Source organism: Pinus tabuliformis, chromosome 9, assembly GCF_031772625.1.
Source record: "Pinus tabuliformis cultivar Carrire ecotype Pingquan chromosome 9, CPIR1, whole genome shotgun sequence".
Taxonomy (NCBI): Eukaryota; Viridiplantae; Streptophyta; class Pinopsida; order Pinales; family Pinaceae; genus Pinus; species Pinus tabuliformis.
In genome coordinates this window covers 1,705,213,083-1,705,235,520 of record NC_142307.1, presented here as the reverse complement: position 1 = coordinate 1,705,235,520, position 22,438 = coordinate 1,705,213,083, and positions in this window count along the sequence as shown.

Below are 22,438 nucleotides of genomic sequence, written 5' to 3'. Positions count from 1 at the left end.
CATGTGGTCAGGTAAAGACAACAACTATAACTCCATCAGCAAAACCAAGTGCCAAAATTGTAAAAGTCAAGGGTAAGGAACACAATTACTTGAACAACTGTATGCTATACAATTGGACATGATGGTCATTAATATGAAGAAACACGAGAAAACGTCAACAACATTTAATCTCCTAGAGGAAATACAACTTTTGAAAGGAATTTTAGCTTGCCAAATGGATGAACCTTATGCCTTGAGGCAACATATTGCCACTCTTTAGGAGCAAATTAATGTTATGCAACTCAGTCACCAGGAAACCATTATTGCTAGCTAGAAAGTTGAAGGATTAATCCCAGACCTTAACCAATCATTAGAAGAGGAAAGTAGTAATTTGAACTAATGTATGCATGTTGTAAGTTTTGCTTTTTGTTAGGAATATTTTGCAGGATGTACTCCTCCAAACATGTAAAGCATTTTGAAACACCACATAGTCCCTTTGATGTATTAAGACTTATTATACATCACGACAACATGTTAGTTGATCAAATGAACAAATGTATAAATCTTTTGGGCATTTGTTGACTCCGGATCTACCAATTTGCGAGAGGGATCAAGTCTCTTGAGATGAAAACCTCTTTTAGAGTGAAAAGAGATCTGATCCCTCTCAGTGCTTGGTAGATCCAGAGTTGAGATAGATCTAGGTTGGTTTTTACAATAATGAAAATAAAGAATTGAGATAGAAATCTCCATATGTTTCTCGATTCTTAAAAGACTATTTTGGTTTTCCAAAGTCTTATTTGTTGTAAAACACTCCTTTATCCTTCATAAACTTGTTTCGAAACAAAGTTTAAGATTTGGAAACCTTAATCTTTTATTTTAGAATTTGAAAATATTAATCTTTATCAAAATTATTTTAGAATCTTTAATGGTAAAAACCAATTTTAAAAATTAAGATCTTATGTAAATGATTCTATTTGTTTAGAACTAATATCTATTTTAAAAAATCATCTTTCAAATTTACTTCTCTTTTTAAAAATTATTTATTGGTCTTCTTTCATTATTAATATAATTTACATCAATTTTTTAATTAAAAAAAGTTGCATTTTATAGTTCGTCAAATCATTTTACTTTGGAAAATACGTGAACGGTGAAACCTTCGCTTGGATTAAGAGAGTTATAAATTTGAAATCCAACCTTTGTTATAGAGTTTTCTTAATTATGTTTGGGAGATTTGCTAATATTAAGAAGGAGAGGGAAAGGATGTAATTTAGTATCAAATTCTTTTTAAATAGATATTTAATACAGCGTGGGAGAGTTCACTCTTACTCTTAAGAGAAGGGAGAGGATCTGATTCAATCATACATGGCTAAGAGAAGAGAAGAAATAGAAAAGCCCATCATGACCTAAGAGGAGTTCAAAACTTTTTTGAAATTTGGAGAATTTAGTGAGAGGAGATACATATTATAGAAATGATGTGCGAGAGTGATGTCAATTACTCTAGAGAGGCTTGGAATGATAGTTAACAAACTCAAAATGGAGAGGAATTAAGGCATGTTTTCAAAAATTATCAATATTTTATTGTGAACTTATATCTAAACATGAAAAATGCGTCACTACTAATGTGTTAGGAGAAAAGTTGGACACTTAAAATATCCCATTAACACTCAAAGTCATAAAATGTGAGGGACAAACATGAACAAATTTTGGATTAGATGAATAAAGGGAGATGATGTTTGGGGAGTCGAAGTGAAATGAGGGTTGCCTTGGAGAAATGGTTCCCTTTAGGCACAAAATAAACACTTGGATGTTGAAGATCAAAGTTAGAGAAAAAGAGTGCTTCAAGGAGTGATGTATAGACCTAAAATGCCTTCCTATAAAAGGTATATACATTTTGAGTAATGTAGGCCCTCGTAAAAGAATGGGATGACTCTAAGAAAGGATTGGTTTCTCTTTGTGGAGGATATTATGCAAGTCTTGAGTAACTGACATATGAATGGTGACGGTGAGGGTTTTGAGTTTATTCAGACCCTTGGAGAATGGAGTTCACGCAGACTTGGATTCTTTAGAAGGGCTAAGAAATGTGACTACTAAGGGCTCACTAACTGTTAGCAGCAGTAAGATTTGCAGTAAAATTGTACCTGAGCAGAGGCTTCATTCTGAATGTGCAGCGTTCATTCGGATTTGGAGTGCTACTGGACTCAAGGTGCCACTGCAATCTACATAACTTGAGAATTTATCCTGCAATGTGTCTGATGAAGGTTTTGACCAGGGTCCTCATCACTGGTGAGGGCCACTTGGAGAACTGTTTCACATAAATTTATTGTCAGGCTTGGCGCCAAAGAATGATCCTTCAGCTCCAGATCATCATGTCATTCAGTTGTTGGATGGTAATGGTGATTTTGAAGTCCATAAATTCCCAATATTTGTTAAAACGTTATCTGGGAAATCTTTGTGTCTCATGGCCTATGAATGGGAGGTTGTATTTTCACTTGTAGACATAATTTATAAGTTGACAGGTATTCCAGAGGGGAGTATGAGACTCCTTTATGAGGGGAGGCAATTAAATTTGGAAAATGATCTAAGGGATTATGACATCAAGAAGGATGCCTCTATCTTCCTCATTGCCAGACTGTGAGGAGGTGCCAAAGGAAATGGGGCATCCTCTACCTCAAAAACCCTCTCATTTAAAAAAGCTCTCAATTCAGGCTCCAACTCCCAACCCTCATAGGCTCTTGCTAGTTAGGGCTTTGTGGTTGAACATTCATTGGAAGCCCCTACGCTTAAGATGAATGTGCTTTTCACCTAGTTAAAGATTCATTTTTATGTTCAACATGTGGCCATCTGTTGCTTTAGTGGATTCCAGCCCTCGACTACTACCCTTGGGAACTAGGGTTTTCAAAACTGGATACAAAACTTAGATCTTTTATTTTATTCCAAAGGTTATTTTGTGGTCATCTTCAAGGATCTTAAAGACTGATAAAGAGGTTTTTCCCAGGGTCCCTGGTTTTGGGGTTGTACGAAACTCTCAATTCAACCATGGTTTCTAGATTTTAACCCCCTCACCATGAAGACTTTGACCACTTCGATTTGGGTAAGACTCCCAAACTTACCCCTCCAATGGATTCATCTCATTTGTCTGCATCTGTGTTGAATTGGATTTAAGTGCAGGTCTCTTAGATAAAATCATCCTAAAATGGAATGGTAAGGAACACCATCAACCTCTAGACTATGAAAACACAACTTTTAGATGCAAATCTTGTGAGTATTCGGGGCATCTTCAGAGTTCATGCCCTAAATCTAAAGGGGGTCAGGATCCTCGTAGCCGTGAAAATACAACCATGGATGGCGTGATTAGAAGGCAGCGTCAAATGTTAAGAACGTGACAAGTCATAAGATGGACAACCCTCAACAGGAAAAGACATTTCTTGATTCTTCGACTTCGCAAGATCCTATGCATCCTGTTATCACTCAGGTTGTCCCTTTTGACTCCTAAAGCGATACGGCCGAGGTAACCACAAACCAACTTTGGACTGCATGCCCTAGCCTGCCTGCAGTCAGAGAGGGCTCTCTCTTTATGATTTAGCTTTGTTGAAGGGGGTGATTTTAGGCTAGTTATGATGCACAAGGGTTTTTATTGAGTTTTGGTGGGAAAACTGACACTTTCAGGTAGAGAGGCTGAGTATAGTCTGAATGTTTTAAACCATTGGGCGTGGAGTTGAGGAGGGGGAACTGCTGCTGTCTTTCCTTAATAACAGTGAGGGGAAAATGGAGCAAGATAACTGAAGCAGAAGCAACTTTCAGGTTTCAAGGGATGGCAAGAATGCTAAAGAAAGAGAGGCAGTTAAGAATCTCTCCAATAGATTAGCAGAGGAAACAACAAGGCGCTACCTAGGAGCAGTTAAGAATCCCTAGATAATTGGCCAGCACAGGTGAACTGGGGTAAACATGAGCCAGAAGGAATTCAATGTTCATAACCAATTCATTCAGAAGAAAACATCAAGAAACAACAGGAATTGAGCATAGAGAGTATTTAAACTAATTCTAGGCTATTCTTTTTTCCTGCTATTTAGATAATGGCAAACACATAAACAAAGATAAGAGGCACTTATTGATTCAGGCCGCAATGCAGGATTCCATCTTCAAATCTTCAACACATTCATCAACAACAGACAATTCGCTCTCCAAGCTTTAAGCAATCTTTGATTACAGAAAAATTCAGGTATACACAACGAGTCTCTAGCTAAAATTATCAATTGACCAACCCTTAAAACTATACAGAGGGTGGTATATATAGGGCAAAACTCTCTGCAGAGTTCCTTTATTACATCTTGACCTAATTAGGTCATAAAAATGACTACTTGACCTAATCCTATCTAGAAATAAATGCAAAGAATGTCTCCGGCCGTGCTCAGGGCCGATGTGTCAAAACTGAATGAATGATGTTGTCCTCGGTGGCTTGCTGCAGTGCTTTCTGCAATAAATGGGTATGGGTTTATGCTTTCTTGCTGTCTGGGTGCCTTAAATGTCTTGACGGTGATTTGAAAGCAAGGATGGGCTGATGCTTATCGATTTGATTTTCTGGGGGCTTCATCAATGTTCAAGTGCCTCGAGCCCCTAAAAAAATCCTGACTGATTCTTTCTGGCGTCCTTTCTTCCACTGATACTCTCTGACAAAATCTGGGCTGCTGATCTGCTGTGCTGCGTGTCTAATCACCAGTAAATGGCCGCTATTCGGCCTCTGTATCATTTGGAATTGTCTTCTGATCATTTTGGTATGCTCTGTGAAGAAAACTGATCATTTCTGCACCTTTTCGGGCTTCCTGGGGTTGCATGGAGCGAAGATTCCTTAAAGATTCCCTGAAGATTCTTCATTTTGGCCCAAAAAATCCTGCGGCGCAAATCGCTCATCAAAAACTGCCTCAGAATTCGATTCCGGGGCCCCGAAGTGCGACTTTTGCGCCTCTGCGTCAAAAAAAGGGCTGATGACATCAGCATTGTACGGCGGGTGACGTCAGCATGACGACGTGGCGGGATGACGTCATCTAGTACGGACGATGACGTGGCAGGTGCGGTAGCGGGACACGTGGCAGGAGGCCACGTAGGCGGGTGACTGATCGGGTGACTGTACAAGGGGGGTGACGTGGGCTATTGACTATGCAGGGGTGACGTGGGCTGGTGACGTCACCGGGCGGTAAGCGGTATGTGGCGCACCGCTTATGGGGGATGGCGGTTTCGGAGGGAGGGGCTCCGCCACAACCCGGCGCCTGATGCGTGGCGGCAGTACGGCGGAAAAACCGCCGAACTCTCGGACGTTAAAGGCCGGGTGCGTCGGGGATAAGGATGCCCGCCAGCCGTAGATCTACGGGGCTGTGGATCGGACGGCTGGCGGCGGATGCGACGGGATATGGGGTTAACGGGCGGGAATATTCACAGGAATATTCCGAATTTAATATGCGCGGCGGGTTATAGACTTAGGAAAACGGGTTTGCGGGGTTAAATAAAGGCGCGGGTTAATGTTTATGCGCAGGAACTTTGGGTTAGGGGCGGAATGTGGGTTTTTTGGGGGTTTTTAGGGTTAAGGGAGAGGTTGCTAGCTGACCAGATGTCAAACTAGTTCCTCAATGACTCGGATGGGCTAAAAACAGTCCCAGATGGACTGAGATTTCCCGGACTTAGTAGAAAGTATGGCTATAATGCTAGGGAGGGGTATTTACATAGGGGAAATTATATACATGATTTTAATAGGGGGAGGGAAAAACTAATAGGGAGTTACATAATAAGGGTGATGAGAAAAAAAATGTTAGTGAACTCCAGCCTGAGTACCTCCAACTGAAAAAATTGCCTCAACCCAAAAATGGATTGCTTTATCAAAATTGGAACACAAGTGGCCCTTAGACCAGCCTACTCTTGTGGATACTTTTTGGCCATCTGTAGAAAATATGGAGCATTGCAGCATGCTTAGCACGACATATTTGGCATGTAAAAATGTCGATCATGAAAGATGATTAACCTGCTGCAGCAGGAGGCTAACACATCCCATGGTTGATATGCCTTGGCAAACAATGGAAAATAATTCTCCAGCTTTGGAGATTGAAAATTCATCAGCGTTAATCATGGCAACAACCACTAGGTAGAAATGACCTCATGAGTATGATCATTCAGATAGTGATAAGGATATCCTGCACTCTGAGGAGGCAACAACAATGGAAATTTCTTTGAAAAATGAGGATATGGCATTATCCTCAGTAGTAACTGATAAATTTGTAGGATGTGTAGATGTCCGTAGGAGAGGAGGAAAAAGAAAAACCCTTGAACACCTATGGTGTTTGATATCAGAAGGGATATGTTCACATATGTAATCAAGTAGAAAAGGTGCTTAGTGTGTCATACCTAGTTGGAGGCATGATCTCCCAGGTTAGTTATTTTAGTCCATCGTTAACTACATGGACTCACTGTAATCCTTTTTGTCATTAATAGAAAATTTTGTACAAGCTTACTAAAAAAAAACTCTAAGAAAATGCTTAATGAGTTTATCACTATGCATATATGGCTTTTATTTTTCTTTAAGGAATGCATATGCAATCTAATGGGCTATTATCATTAATATCTTTAAAGGGGTGGTAATTGAAAATAAAAACATAAATAAAGGTAGAGGAATTTTAAGAGGGAAAAAATCGATTAATTGTGATAATTTATATTAAATTTATTTTTGAGAGTAAACTCAAGAAGTCAAAAGCAAGATGTGAGATCTCTCCCCAAAATCAAGGTAATCATAAGTTTGACTTTCTTGACCCTTTGGAGGCTAGGCTTCATTAGGATTGATGGTTTACTAGGTTTACCATTCAAGGATCACGGGGAATGACACTAATGTTTTTCTACAAGGTTTTTTCTGGAAAAAAATATATTATTTTAAAAAGTGGGGTGTTAAAAAGAGATAATAAAATAAAGTTGGAGGGTTGTGAGATGTGATTATGGGATTTTTTATTAAGTTGAGAATCATTTTCTATAGTTTGAATAGAATTATGACATTGTAACATTGGCATGGCGTATGTTGACTTTTTAAAAGAAATAACAAACAATAACAATAATTCATTGTTTCAATTGAGTTTATCTATAATGGTTGGGAGGAAAAATTCTTATCCTTTCCACCGAGGTTTAATCTCCATAAGTGGTATGATGAACTTTGTTATAATGTGGTTGTTGAGTCTTCTTTTATTAAAAAAACCAATGTTAACTACAAGGTTGTTGAGTCTTCTCTTTTTCTACAAGGTTTTTTCTGGAAAAAAATTATATTATTTTAAAAAGCAAGGTGTTAAAAAGACATAATAAAATAAAGTTGGAGGGTTGTGAGATGTGATTATGGGATTTTTTATTAAGTTGAAAGGCATTTTCTATAGTTTGAATAGAATTATCACATTGTAACATTGACATGGCATATGTTGACATTTGAAAAGAAATAACAAATAATAACAATATTTCATGGTTTCAATTGAGTTTATCTAGAATGGTTAGGAGGAACAATTCTTATCCTTTCCACCCAAGTTTAATCCCCATAAATGGTATGATGAACTTTGTTATAATGGGGTTGTTAAGTCTTCGCTTATAAAAAAAAAAACCAAAAACCCTACGCATAAACATCGACGTCATCAAAAGACCCCGCTGAAACGATGTTGCATGGACTGCAACGATAAGCAAAGGACGGAGGCACCCATGCCTGCATAGGAAATTAGCAACACACACGAACAAGACTCGACATCAGAGGAAAAGGGGCCTGAAACCATGAGCCAAACAACAAGGGGCCGCTCAGCTCACACCCCCCTTAACCCTTCGAGTAGATAGCAACATACGTCCACACTGAAAAGCATTAGCGCTCTAGGTAACAACGTTGACGGGAAATGCCATGGTAAGTTGTAGATGGAAGTCACTAAACAAGCCAAAGACAACTAGGGTTACTCGCCTCACACTACTCTCTCAACTCCACATCAAACAAATAATATCAATTAATATTAATATTAATTATAGTTTTTTAAATTATCATATCCATTATAATGTTTTTAATTATCAAAATTTTACAAAAAAAAAATTACAAAATTAAGATGGTATCATATTTTAAGTCTTAAATTCTCAATTCTCAACTTGGATATATATATATATATATATATATATATATATGTTTGTTTGTTTATTTGTCAAGTGGTTTGAGTTCAACAGAGATTACGTCAGGCTTGACATGTGGCTTAAGAAACTAAGACTTAGGGGTATCTAAGTCATCAAAATCACTCGGGAATCGCACCGAGCTTAGGCCACAACAGCCCTTCACATGACTGAATTTTTGCCTAGGGAGTTTCGAACCGGTGTCCTTCACATCACAGAGTGACTTAACATTACACCCCATCACCGTCTATTTTATGCTTTGTGGACCAATTAATATGTATATTGAATTAATAAATTATTGTTTTTAATTTATAAAATTTTCAATCTTCTTAAATATTTTTCATTGAAATTTGGTCATGCAATCTTTATTAAATTTGTTAATAAATTAATAAATTATTATGAGGTAGTCTAATTAATATGTGAAATGATTTTTTATTTTATTTTTGTTGTTGTTGAATTTTGTTCAAAATTTGGTATAAATTTTTAAAAATCATAAGTTTAAGTTGTTTAATCTACAAATATCAAGTACCTAAGGGGTTTTTTAGGGTGTTGTATCCATTTATGCATTCAAAAGTGCATTTTAAACAATAAGAAATCACAATCTTACTAAAAATTGTATTGTAAAATTCCAAGCAAAAAGTGATTTCTAATATTAGTTAAACTATGTCAATTATTGTTTTTAATATAAAAATAAATGATGCATGTTTCTAAGATACTATGTAATTTCATTAAAATACTCCAGATTTCGGGTCAACACTTCATTCATCTTGAAAATATATTCAAAAGATTTAAATATTTTTATTATAACTTAATTATACAATAATATATATTTCTTAATTTTATTAATTTAAAAAGATTTTTATTAAAAAAAAACCAACAACAACATATGTATATACGCTCTAAATTATTAAAAATAAGCCCTGAACACTTAAATTACAATTATTAAAGAAATTTTAAAAACAATTAAACTACTATTTCTCAAAATTAGGTAAACCCACATCGTTAATATAATCTTACCGTGAATTATAATAAGTTCAAACTTTTATTAATGCATATTTAGGATTGTTTTAAAATGTTAAACTATTATCATAACATCTTTCAGAAGAAATCACATAAGAGAGATTCTCATCGATGCATTTCGAACTAACCAATATGGCTCATCTTGAGGACAAGATGAGGAATCTGATCTAGGCATTTAGATAAATAGATGTAGAGAGTTGCTAACTAGCTGTTAGGGATAACAGCTAGTTTGAATAAGGGTAGGAAATAGAAAAAGTTAATGACCAAAAAGGAAGAGAAAGAAATAAAACAGTTATTATTATTTTTTTAATACAAATTAATGATGTAAAAAGTTATAATATAGAAAAAATAATAACCCTTTATAACTAAATTAATTAATATATATTAAAAAATAATTTTAAGAGTCATAAATTAGATACTATCAATAAATGATATTCTAAAAGGAATTAATATTTTAATCTTATTCATATAATTATTAATTAATATTTGATAATCAACCTTATAAAACTATATAATATAATCATATTGAACAGGGAAAAAATAGAAAGGGATTTTACTGCCAGGTTAAGGGAAACTAATTAAGGAAAATAAATTACTAACAAAAAAAGTTAAAAAATAAATTTATTTTAATATATAAAAATGATAAACACCTTATATAACCTCATTAATGAATATAATATTATATTAAATAACCTCATTAATGAATAAAAAATTACAAAAATATTAAAGATTATTAAAAAAAAAGTAATCTATAAGAATTTTTTTTAGGAAGAAAGTGCAGGAATCCAGTTTCTGTTGATACTCCAGCCATCATCTCTATTTAAATTAACAGGTCTCTTTTCAATTTCTAAGGCCTCCTTGAATTTACGATGATGAAAATGGTCAATCCTCGCAATAACCTTAGCTTCTTCGATGCAGATGTGATGATTTGTTTTTTCTGCATGCTCTGCCAAAGCAGAGGAGCGAGCTCTTCGGTGCCTAAGGTCGGCAACATGTTCAGAAATCCTTTGGTTAATGGATCGACCGGTCTCACCAATATAAGGAGTTCCACAAGAACATGGAATAATGTAAACACCCTTTCCATCCTTGGGATTAATCGGGTCTTTAACAGAACGAAGAGAACTTCAAATAGTGTTAAGGGGTCTAAAGGAAGAATGAATCTTATGCTTCCTCAAGATCCTAGCGATTCTATCTGTGGTCCCTTGAATAAAAGGCAGACGAACACCAGAAGACCAATCCTTGGGGTCAATTTTATTCTTAGGGCCTTTTTCAGCATTTTGAAAAGCCTTAAGACCTTGAGACCTACTATAACCATTCTTATTAAAAACTTTTAGGAGGTGGGATTTCTCATCTTCAAGGTGATTTTCATCGGAAACTCACATCACCCAAGTGGCTAAGGTGTTGAGAATGCCTAGCTTTTGAGCAGAAAAATGATGGGAACTAGCATGGAGATATTGCTCTGTGTGAGTTTTCTTCCGAAAAACCTGATGGGAAAAAGAACCATCATCCTTCTTAGAGATAAGAACATCAAGAAAAGGCAGGCTATTATCAACTTTGAATTCCATGGTGAACTTTATATGGTCAGATTGACTATTAAGATGATGGAAAAACAACTCCAACTTCTCTTTACCATGAGACCAAACGACACAAGTGTCATCCACAAACCTTTTCCAAAGTTTGGGTTGGTAAAGGGCCGAAGATAGGGCTTTGGATTCAAAATGCTCCATGAAGAGATTGGCCACAATGAGGGACAGAGGGGGTTTGGCCCCTTCGTTTGTTACAAATAACTTCTCCCGCGGCTTATCAAGCTTTGGTTGTGGTCCATCCTCCACTCCGTCGGTGATTTCTCAATCCTCCTCTTCTCACCTATGCGTTGGAATCTCGTCCACCTCTTCATCGTCCCTCCTTGCCTAGTTGTTGATCAGCTTCTATTCCACTAACTTCCACAATGAATAATGAGGGGTCCTCTTCTCTAAGCGGGAATTCCATTGTTCCTTTCCCCTACGTCATTCCCATCTAGCATCTTCCTCTCTCCGCAGATCCTCCTTGCACTACTCCGCTTCTCCCTTCTTTCCAACGTCCTCCGATTATGGCCAATCCGCCCTCCATTATCACCCTTCCCTCCTCCAACCTGCGTCCTTCTCCCTCGGCCTCTCCTATTCCTTCCTCGGCCGATCCCAATATTCCTTCACCTCCGTCGAGTGATCGGTTGTTGAATGGCTTGGAGATCCCAGATAATGGGGTTTTGAATGGTCCAACGCCCCTTCAACCTTCCTCATTGGTTAATACCTTTAACTTCTGCCTTAATAATAAATCTAATAATAATAATAGTTATAAAAATATTAATAATAACAATGTAATTAATAATAGTAATAACTATAGTAATAATAATAACAATGTATTTAATAATAATAATAATAATAATAATATTAATAATAATAATGAATTTGAACTTATTAATAACCATAATAAACACCGTTATATTAACTTGGAACCTAATAATATTTATCTTTCTTCTTTAGATAATAGTATTGGCATTAAAAAGACTTCTTATTCTGGCAATAAGGTTGTTAATCTTTCCAGTTTCTCTTTTGATTCCCATGTTTTTAATCTTTTAGAAAAAGGTCTTAACTTTGCTTTGGCTCCTAGAAAAATTCCTGTGAATGATATTATTTGTGACATTGAATTCGGGATTCGAGATTTACCCGATTCCACTAAAGATATTATTAGGCAGGATTGTGCGGTAATCCTTAGAAAGGCTAAACCCCCTAGGAGCAACCTGAGCAAGCCGGAGTTTGAAGCTCTCAAATCTTTGAACAATAACAGGGACATCGTTGTTCTAAAAGTTGACAAAGGGGGTGCAGCTGTCATTCTTAACAAGGAGGATTACCGGAAGAAGATGTTAGATCACCTTTGTAATAGTGGAAGCTACAGAAAGCTTGCGAAGAACCCCCTAAAAAAGATTTCTAAGGTTGTTGCTCTAGCCATAAAATCGAGTAGTTCTGTTAGCTCCCTTAGCAAGAAGCTTATCGAAGGCAACCCTCTTACCCCCAGGATCTATGGTCTCCCCAAGATCCATAAAGAAGGGGTCCCTCTTCGCCCCATTGTCAATACTATTGGTGGGCCCACCTATCTTTTAGCGAAATTTCTTGTTAATAAGCTCAAACCCCTCGTTGGATGGACAGAATCTTTTGTTAAAGATTCATCTTCGTTCGTTAACGAGTTAAAGGATTTTAGATTTGACCCTGAGGATCAACTAGTGAGTTTTGATGTGGTCTCCTTATTCACTAATATTCCCATTAATGAGGCCATTGATGTTATCTATCGCATCACTGATCCTGATACTGCTTTTTTAGTTAAGATTTGTCTCACCTCTACTTTCTTTAGTTTCGAGGGTGAATTCTTCGAGCAAACCTGCGGAGTGGCTATGGGTTCTCCCCTATCCCTCGTTGTGGCCAATCTCTTCATGGAGCATTTTGAATCCAAAGCCCTGTCTTCAGCCCTTTACCAACCCAAACTTTGGAAAAGGTTTGTGGATGACACTTGTGTCATTTGGTCTCATGGTAAAGAGAAGTTGGAGCTATTTTTCCATCATCTTAATAGTCAATCTGACCATATAAAGTTCACCATGGAATTCAAAGTTGATAATAGCCTGCCTTTTCTTGATGTTCTTATCTCTAAGAAGGATGATGGTTCTTTTTCCCATCAGGTTTTTTGGAAGAAAACTCACACAGAGCAATATCTCCATGCTAGTTCCCATCATTTTTCTGCTCAAAATCTAGGCGTTCTCAACACCTTAGCCACTCGGGCGATGCGAGTTTCCGATGAAAATCACCTTGAAGATGAGAAATCCCACCTCCTAAAAGTTTTTAATAAGAATGGTTATAGTAGGTCTCAAGGTCTTAAGGCTTTTCAAAATGCTGAAAAAGGCCCTAAGAATAAAATTGACCCCAAGGATTGGTCTTCTGGTGTTCGTCTGCCTTTTATTCAAGGGACCACAGATAGAATCGCGAGGATCTTGAGGAAGCATAAGATTCATTCTTCCTTTAGACCCCTTAACACTATCTGAAGTTCTCTTCGTTCTGTTAAAGACCTGATTAATCCCAGGGATGGAAAGGGTGTTTACATTATTCCCTATTCTTGTGGAACTCCTTATATTGGTGAGACTGGTCTATCCATTAACCAAAGGATTTCTGAACATGTTGCCGACATTAGGCACCGAAGAGCTCGCTCCTATGCTTTGGTAGAGCATACAGAAAAAACAAATCATCACATCTGCATCGAAGAAGCTAAGATTATTGCGAGGATTGACCATTTTCATCATCGTAAATTCAAGGAGGCCTTAGAAATCGAAAAGAGACCTGCTAATTTAAATAGATATGATGGCTAGAGTATCATCAAAAACTGGATTCCTGCGCTTTCTTCCTAAAAATTTTTCTTATAGATTATTATTATTATTAATATTTTATTATGAATAATCTTTAATATTTTTGTAATTTTTTATTCATTAATAAGGTTATTTAATATAATATTATATTCATTAACGAGGGTTTTTTTTTCCCATGGAAAAATTCGTAATTTCATTTATGGAAGAAATTACATTTTGTAGATGCATATGCATATTCCAATATTTTCATCGATCAGAAGCAAAGATGAAAATATCAAAAACTACTACCGAAAAACATCTGGGTAGTAGACCCAACATAGTCCAGGAGGAGTTCATAGAAAGTATCATAAACAGTCAAAATATGTATTATCTGGTCCACGCAGGGGGATAATACCAAAAAAGTAATAGTGCCAATCATATTGGCCTCTGAACAGTACATAAACAGTAAAGTAAAATATGTACAAAATCTGATAAAGAAACTGTCCAAAAATTAGACCATTATGTCCATAAATGGTCTATGATAGTACTGGTAACTAGCTCCATCGATCAGCTCCGTAATCAGCCAGATGCCTTGCCCCCTGTTCGCGCCTTCTTTGGAAAGGCGGTCAGCCTCTGAGTTCCGCTCCCTGTAGATGTGATTGCATGAGAAGGAGTCAAAATTGGAGATCAGTCTTAAAGCTTCATCAAGTATGTGTCTTAATGAAAAAGACCAGCAACAGGAATGCTTATTCAGCCAGTCGCAGACAATCATTGAGTCACCAAACAATTGAAGAGCATGGCAGTTCTTCTCTGATGCAAATCGGATGATGAAATAGGCTGCTGAGAGTTCAGCAAAATTATTTGTTCTCCCCACACATCCATGGATAGCTTGAAGGAGTGCCTCTCAGAAAGGTGTAGGATAGCCCCTCCCCCACACCCAACTTCATGTGTGGCCTCATCAAAGAAAGCCTAGGGTCGGGTAGGATCAAATAGTTCAGGAGAGATGATGCGGGGACGAGAAATAGGGGGGTCATCCAGGATGAGGTCGAAGTCAGCTTTGATCAAGGCAGCCAAGCTAGGCCACCGGGGAGGGGAATTATGAAAAATGAGCTGATTACAGGCAATCCAGACAGCCCAACAGAATAATAAGGGGAGATTCCTCAATTTGGTGGGAGAAACAGAAGAATACCAATCGTTCCAAGCCACATCCAGGGTGCCCGGAAGCTAGGTATAAGGGGAAGGAATGACAGATGAGACAAGGTTCCAGAAGTGGCGTATGTTCGGGCAATTTAGGAAGATGTGGGAAGCAGATTCACCGTCCCTGTTGCAGAAATGACACCAGTGTGGGCCCAAGAAGGAACGCTTCATCAGGTTGTCCCCCGTAGGAACTCTATTACGAAGGATGCACCACATTAAAAGTCTTGATCGAGGAGGCGCCTTGAGTTTCCAGAGGTGTTTCCACCACTTTTGTAGCATGGGGGGCTTACGCGGCTCCGCCAGAACAGTGTAACCCTCCTTTGGAGTGTATCGCCCTAATTTTTCCAGCACCCAGATGATCTCATCATCACCCTCCGTCAGCCTGATATGAGCCTCTAGCAGGGCTTGTATATAGTCTCTCCAGTGCTGCTGCCAGGGAGGGGGAATGTTGAGATGAAGATCAGATTTCCAAGCCTGTTGAAGAAACGAGGTGTTAAAATCATCAGCTATGTGTTCAAGGTGGGTGATATGCTGCTCCCTTAGGTACAATAAGAGTTCGGCCGGTAGTCTGTGCATATTGCCGCAGCCAATCCACGGGTCAATGCCAATGCGAACCTTGTTCCCAGATTTTATTCTCCAGGTGATGCCCGCACGAATGGGATCCAAGGCCTTCAAGACAGCCTTCCAGATGATTGAAATGCCAGAGTAGAGCCTAGCCAGTCTTCTAATCCATTCCAGAACATGAGCAGGGGCGATATATTTCGAGTAGGTTACTCTAGTCCAAAGGCTGTCCGAAACAACCAACTGCCAACCAAGTTTAGTAGCCAAGGCTGAGGAGAAATCATCAAGCTTTTTGATCCCCCAGCTGCCCCATTTTTTTGGAAGGGTGAGAGCATCCCATTTGACCCAAGCAAAAATTCTTCCCGGCTGATTGCCCCTCCATAAGAATATGCAGCAAAGATTTTGAATTCTTGCCAGAATACCTCTAGGAATCCAGGCTAGTGACATCCAATAAACCGGAGTTGCTTCGAGAACACTCTTGATGAGAGTCAGGCAGCCAACATGGGATAAGAATCTTAAGTACCAACTATTTAGCCGCTTTTCCAACTTAGCAATGAGCCAAGTCCAATCTGCAATCTTATAACCAATCGGATTTAGCTTATATCCCAAGTATTTCAGACCCTCCTCCAGAGCCAACAAAGTAAAATTAAATCTGTGGAGCGCGTAATGTATTTCATGCTGAGTGCAGGTCGCAACCATCAAAGAAGATTTTCCTTCATTGATGATCATACCAGTGGTCTGTTGAAATAAGGAAAATATATCTCTGAGCGAAGTTATGTCCCCCACACTGCCATTGAGAAAAATCAGCACATCATCCACGAAAAGTAAGTGGGTGAGCGTGCAATCATCGGTGATCTTAATGCCAGAAAATCTGCCTCTCCGATGCTCTTCCGTAATTAACCGACCAAGGCCTTCCATGATTAAGAGGAAAAGTAGAGGGGAGAGAGGACACCCCTGTCTAAGGCCACGAGTCGACAAGAAGAAAGGGGATGCACTCCCGTTGACCAAAACACTGAAAGGAATGTTAATAATACATCCCATAATCCATTTAATGAAAATGAAAGGGAAACCAAGGTGAGTAAGCAACATTCTCAGATATAACCAGTTCACCCGGTCAAAAGCTTTAGATAAATCCACCTTCATTATCATACCTTTGCCCTTCCTGCTGTGAAGAGAGTGTAAAACCTCCTGAGCCATTCCAATCGCTTCATGTATTTGTCTATCCTTCAGGAAAGCAAATTGTTCAGGCAAGATATGTTTAGATAAAATGGGCTTTAATCTGTTAGCAATAATTTTAGCAATAATCTTATACAGACAGTTACAAAGCGAAATAGGGCGAAAATCAGCAAAAGTGGACGGGTTGTCTGCCTTCGGGATCAGAGCAATGAAAGTGGATGAGATGGCAGCTTCCATCCGACCCGAAACCCTAGACTCCTCCACCACTCTGAGCAAATCCTGTCCAATCAAATCAAAAAAATCCAGGTAAAATTCAATGGTCCATCCATCAGGTCCAGGGCTTTTGTCCTTGCTGAAACCCTTCATGGTATCCTCCAGTTCCCCCAGAGTAACCTCCTGAATCAGAACCTCCTCTTCTTCCTGATCCACGTAACGAGGGAAGAGCTGTGCAACCCTGATAATCTCAGCTAAGTTAGTCTCCCCTGGGTCCCTGTAGGCATGTTTAAAATGGGAGGTAGCGAGAGCAGCGAGCTGGGGGAATGTATGTGCTGTCCTTCCCTGATCATCTTGCATTTGCCAGATTGTATTGACAGCTTTCCTCCCGTTAGCAAATTTATGAAAGAATTTAGAATTAGCATCGCCTTCTTGAATCCAGATGGCCCTGCTCCTTAATCTCCATTTGTCTTCTTTATCTTTTAGGAGTTTACCATGAGCCGAGAAGAGGGATGTGATATGATTCTTGTGCTCCTCCGATCTGTAAAGACCCCCCTGAGCTTTTTCAAAAAACTCCAGGTCTTTCTCAATTTGTTCCAATGAATGATCATCCTGTAGTCTTTTATGATGGGCCCAATTTTTAGACAATTTCCTCAGCTCTATTAAGTTATTGATAAAACCAGTTGTAACTGAGCTTCCAACCCCTAGAGGGTTTGATTTCCAAAAATCTGTGACCATGCTGATATAAGAAGCATCCCTTAGCCAGGTAGTACTGAACTTAAAAGGACCCTTCGGCTTGTCGCTTCCACGTCCTATCTCCATGTAAATTGGTAGGTGATCCGAGAGCCCTCCGGTACCCACCCATTGTCTAATAATGTGGCCCAAATCCATGACCTGTTCCTTCACCAGGAAACGATCCAACCTCCTAGCAAGGCCACTATCACCCACCCGATTATTTCTCCAAGTGGCCTGTAATTTCGCAACAGGGATGTCTATCAGATGGTGAAGTTCCAGGATAGACAAGAAGTAGTCTGAGAGAGAGTCCGATTGTGCCTGCTGACCCCAAGATTCAGCGAAACCAATGGAAAAATTTAGATCCCCACCTACAATCAGGTTGTCTGCAGAGAATTTCTCCGAATCCAGAAGGTGTTCCCAGAAAGCAGGGCGATTTAGGCAGGGACCGTAAATATTGGCAATTCTGAGAGAGATCCCCAACTCTGTAGAGTGAACATCGACCCCAATAAAACCTCTCCCACCCCAGCAGCTGGTCACTTTAATAGATCGATTATTTGTGCCTAACAACAGACCTCCAGAACGGCTAAGTGCATCCAAACCTGTAAAACTCCAACCCGGAAGAAAAGGTTCCAGGGTTCTCGCAATATCACTGGCGAGTCCCAAGGTCTCCTGGAGGAAAATGATATCCAAAGAGTCGGCAGAGAGGAGCCGATGGAGTGCTAGTTTTTTCTCGGGCCTAGCAAGCCCTCGACAATTGAAGGATAGAATCTTCATGGAGGGGGTTCAGGCAGGGTTGTTCTTGCTCTAAGAACCCCAGTGATAGTGGATTGCTTTCCCAAAGAAATGTCAACATCCGCTTGAGCTTGTGCAATTTTAAGATCAGAAGGACGGCCTCGGGAGGATTTGGTAGCCGGGGGAGGGTGGAGGATGTCCAGTCCAACCTGGTCCATAGACGAAAGCCTCGAGCGAGACCGGGTGAGGTATCGAGGGGCAGATGACTCCACCAAAGAGGTCGAGGTCAACGGGGGGGAGGAATCAAGCAGGACAGGGGGCGTGGGGGCTAAAGCGGTGAGGGGAGGGGAGATGGCGCAATTGCAAGGAACAGGGGTCTCCAGATTTACATCAGAACCCAGACTCAAAGACTGTTCGGATATTATATTATGAATATCAGAAAAGCAATTTGAGGCGGGTAAGGGAGAGGAAAGCATACCCGAAGAAAAGGAGTCACCCGAGGCCGTCACTGCTGAACCAGGAGCCGGTGGAGGTGGGCGAAGCGGCGGATGACCACGCTTCCTCGGAGTGTTTTTAGCCAGCTCCGCCGAACGCAGATCCTGACTCGAAAAAGTGCCAGTGCCCCTAAAGAGAGGAGTGGATAAGCGGTGGAAATCATTGGTGGCACGAGGCAAATCATCTCTGGCGGGGGCTCCCTGTGAGAGAGCGTCCTGAACCGGTGAAAACTGGGGCAAAGACCTCTCTGAGTGCCTGTTATTCCACTTGTTCAGTGGGCAATCTTTGAAAAGGTGCCCCACCTTGTGGCAGCGTCTGCACCTGAAGGGAACCCCTTCATAATCCAGCATTTGTCTCCGAGACGAGTCCCTCCATTGAATGTTGATGTATTCCGGGAGTCCACCAGAGAGGTCCAAGTGAACTAAGATTCTGGCATAAGCCATTTTCCCTGTGGAGATGTATGATTCGTCATATGTAATGAACGTGCCCATGGCGTCCCCAATCTGTCTGAAAATCTGCTCCGACCAGAAATGTACAGGAAGACCCGGTAGCTGAACCCAAACCGGACCAGTCCCTGCCTTTTCAGTCTCAGGGTCGAACATCAGAGTCCATCTGCGAAGGAGGACTGGTGCCTGGTCAATGTGCCAAATAGTTGTGAGGACCCAATTAGTTTGGGCAATGGTCTTGAAACGGAGAGCAAACCAACCCCTCACAAAAGTTTGGACGCGGGGGGGTTCCGACAGGTGATGTCCCCAGACCTCCATCGTCCACTTCTGCAACCGTTCAACACTATAGTGTCTACCCCTAACCCGTCCAACCAGAACCTTTTCAGCCGAGTCCATTGCCTCACTGAAAGGTGTGTCTTCGGCAAGTTTCAAGAAGAGCTCGTTGCTGCACAAGGGTAGGCGTTTCTTCCTCTTAGAAGGCCCTGAAGAACTCTTGTTCAGTGCTGCCGCCGCTCTATCCTCCGGGCCGGCCACAAATGTTGCCTGTTCTTTCTCCGGCAAAGGACCTTTATCTTGTAAGTCATCGAAGAACCCTGAAATGATGCCAATATCCGTGAAATTTCCCTGAGGGGGGGTTCCCTGGTCAGGAGGCGCTGAAGGAAACGATGCTCTACTGTTAGATGTAATTAGGGTCCCGACCGAGGGTTTGTTCAGCGCATGCCCCACTGGAAGAGGTCCTGTGCCTGGCTCAAGAGCCTGGGAAATAGTCTCGCTGCCGCCCCAAACCTGAGAGAAGGGAGCCCTAGGCGGATAAGGACCCACGAAATCACGAATCGCCACAGCTTCAGGAGCAACCGAAATGGAGGGATTGAGCTGCTGAGAGAGAGGGGGTAGGGCTTCCACTTCAGTAGCTAGTTCTTGCTCATAGGTAAGGAAATCGTCCACAGAGGTTCCGGTCTGAGACCAAATCAGCATCTGTTCCGAAGTAGCCGCGGAGAAAACGTTTGCCTCCATAACCGCCTAGAAACAAGTTGACAGCTACCAGAGGGAAAGTCGGTGGGGGACCAAAAACCATCTAGGGGAAACAAGGTTAAATTCCCCGGGTCGTAAACGCCTGCGGATAAGGAGGAGCCCGAAGAAACCGCGGAATGAGCTGGAAAAAACGAAGGGAAATGGTTAAGCTCTTCGGCGAGTAAAACAGGAAGGCTATACCTAAAGAACCCCAGAAATGCCAAAACAAAATGGAACAGGTAAGACTAAAAAACCATAGTTAAAAAGTTGGGTGCTAATGGAATGAAGTTATATAAGGTGTTTATTATTTTTATATATTAAAATAATTTTATTTTTTTAACCTCCTTTTTATATAGTAATTTATTCTCCTTAATTAGTTTCCCTTAACCTTGTGGTAAAATCCCTTTCTATTTTTTACCCTATTCAATATAATTATATTATATAGTTTTATAAGATTGACTATCGAATATTAATTAATAATTATATGAATAAGATTAAAATATTAATTCCTTTTATAATATCATTTATTGATAGTATCCAATTTATGACTCTTAATTTTTTTTTTAATATATACTAATTAATTTAGTTACAAAGGGTTATTATTTTTTCTAAATTATAACTTTTTAATCATTAATTTATCCAAAAAAATAACTGTTTTATTTCTTTCCCTTCCTTTTTGGTCATTAACCTTTTCTATTTCCTATCCTCAGTCAAACTAGTTGTTATCCCTAATGGCTAGTTAGCAGCTCCCTACATCTATTTATCTAAATGCCTAGATCAAATTCCTCATCTTGTCTTGAAGATGAACCACACCGCTGGCTCGAAACGTGTCGACGAGAATCTCTCTTATGTGATTTCTTCCGAAAAATGTTATAATAATTATTATGGATCACAGAAATCTCAGTTCAAAAATGTTAAACCATCTCTCACAACTTAGAAAAAACATTTGAAAATAATAAAATAATGACCATTTTAATGTATTGATATAAACATATTATTTACATAATTGATGAAAAAAAAGGCATATTGCAAATTTGTTTCATTTAAAAGGTTTTATATTATCAAAGTTTACATTTCCGATGAGTAGTAAAAAAATGATTTTTTGGAAGTGGTTTTTAAGTATGAAAACCCAAAAATTATTGCAGGTTTTCTTTATTAAAAGTATTTTAAATTTTATGTATTAAAGCGGCTCGAGATTCTTCGTGTCGTTGGACTTGAACTGGGTATTACTGAATCTGATCATGTAGTCGCTATCGAAGAGATAGTCCTCTCCGCTTCTGGTTCTGGTTCTGCAGCTTAATTTTTTATCTCTCCACTTCCAGTTTTGCAGCTTAATGACATTAAAAAATATAGATCTAACATCGTTGAAGCTCTACAAGAACATGAAGGCAATCCCAGGAGCAGATCGAGTCCTGGAACATCATTTGACGATTTAGAGAAGCCACCTTTCTCCAACCTTATCATCATTCTCAGAAGATACGGTTTTGAAAGCCATTGCTGGAGAAGAGGAAGGGAAAGCATCTGAGGAAGCGCTAGGGTTTCTTCGGTGGCCCTATAGGAAAGGGAATGACATTAGGTAATGGGAGAATAAGAGCACACTCACGCGAAACGGGGGGAGATTCTGCACCATTTGAAGAAGCAGCAGCAACTGCTTTTCTCCATTAGTGCTCTGGGCTGGGCAAATAAGAAAACCCTAAGGCAACTCGAAACCCTAAGTGTTGGACTAAAACTCAGACTTCATCATAAATGGAGTATTAGATCAAAGTTGTAATCATACATATGCGTGAACTTCCCATCTACATCGACAACAAATTATTTAGAATATTTCGGTGAGAAGTCGGATTTGTTCCCATGGTTTGGAGTTTGCCCGGTTGGTCTTGAGTCAAATGGTCACACAGGGATAATATGGGCGTATAATCTTTACAATATTCAGAGAGGACAACATATTGAAAGAAAAATGGAGTTTTAACAAATATAGAGGGAAGAAAAATTGAAACAGATAGACGTTAACAATTTTGGGGATTCTACTCACAAATTCAGTGAAGATATTCGGTATCAATTTCTGTCAACTAGAGATCAGAGATCCAATCCGTTCTGCGGGCTGCGGTTTGACCCAATTCGAGGCACGTGGGTCTGCGATCCGACTTGTTGATATCAGGTGCACACATTCCTTATCTCTTTCTAATACATATCTGCTCATATATTTTCAAGTATGAATAATTCACCACAGCTACCAAAGATTACCAAAGGTAGACCTAGCACAGTTACTCTACAGAGCCTCTATGAGTATATAGAGTCTTTAGAGAAACGTAGAGAAGAAAGAGAAGTCAAGCTACAAAAAGAGTTAGTAGCC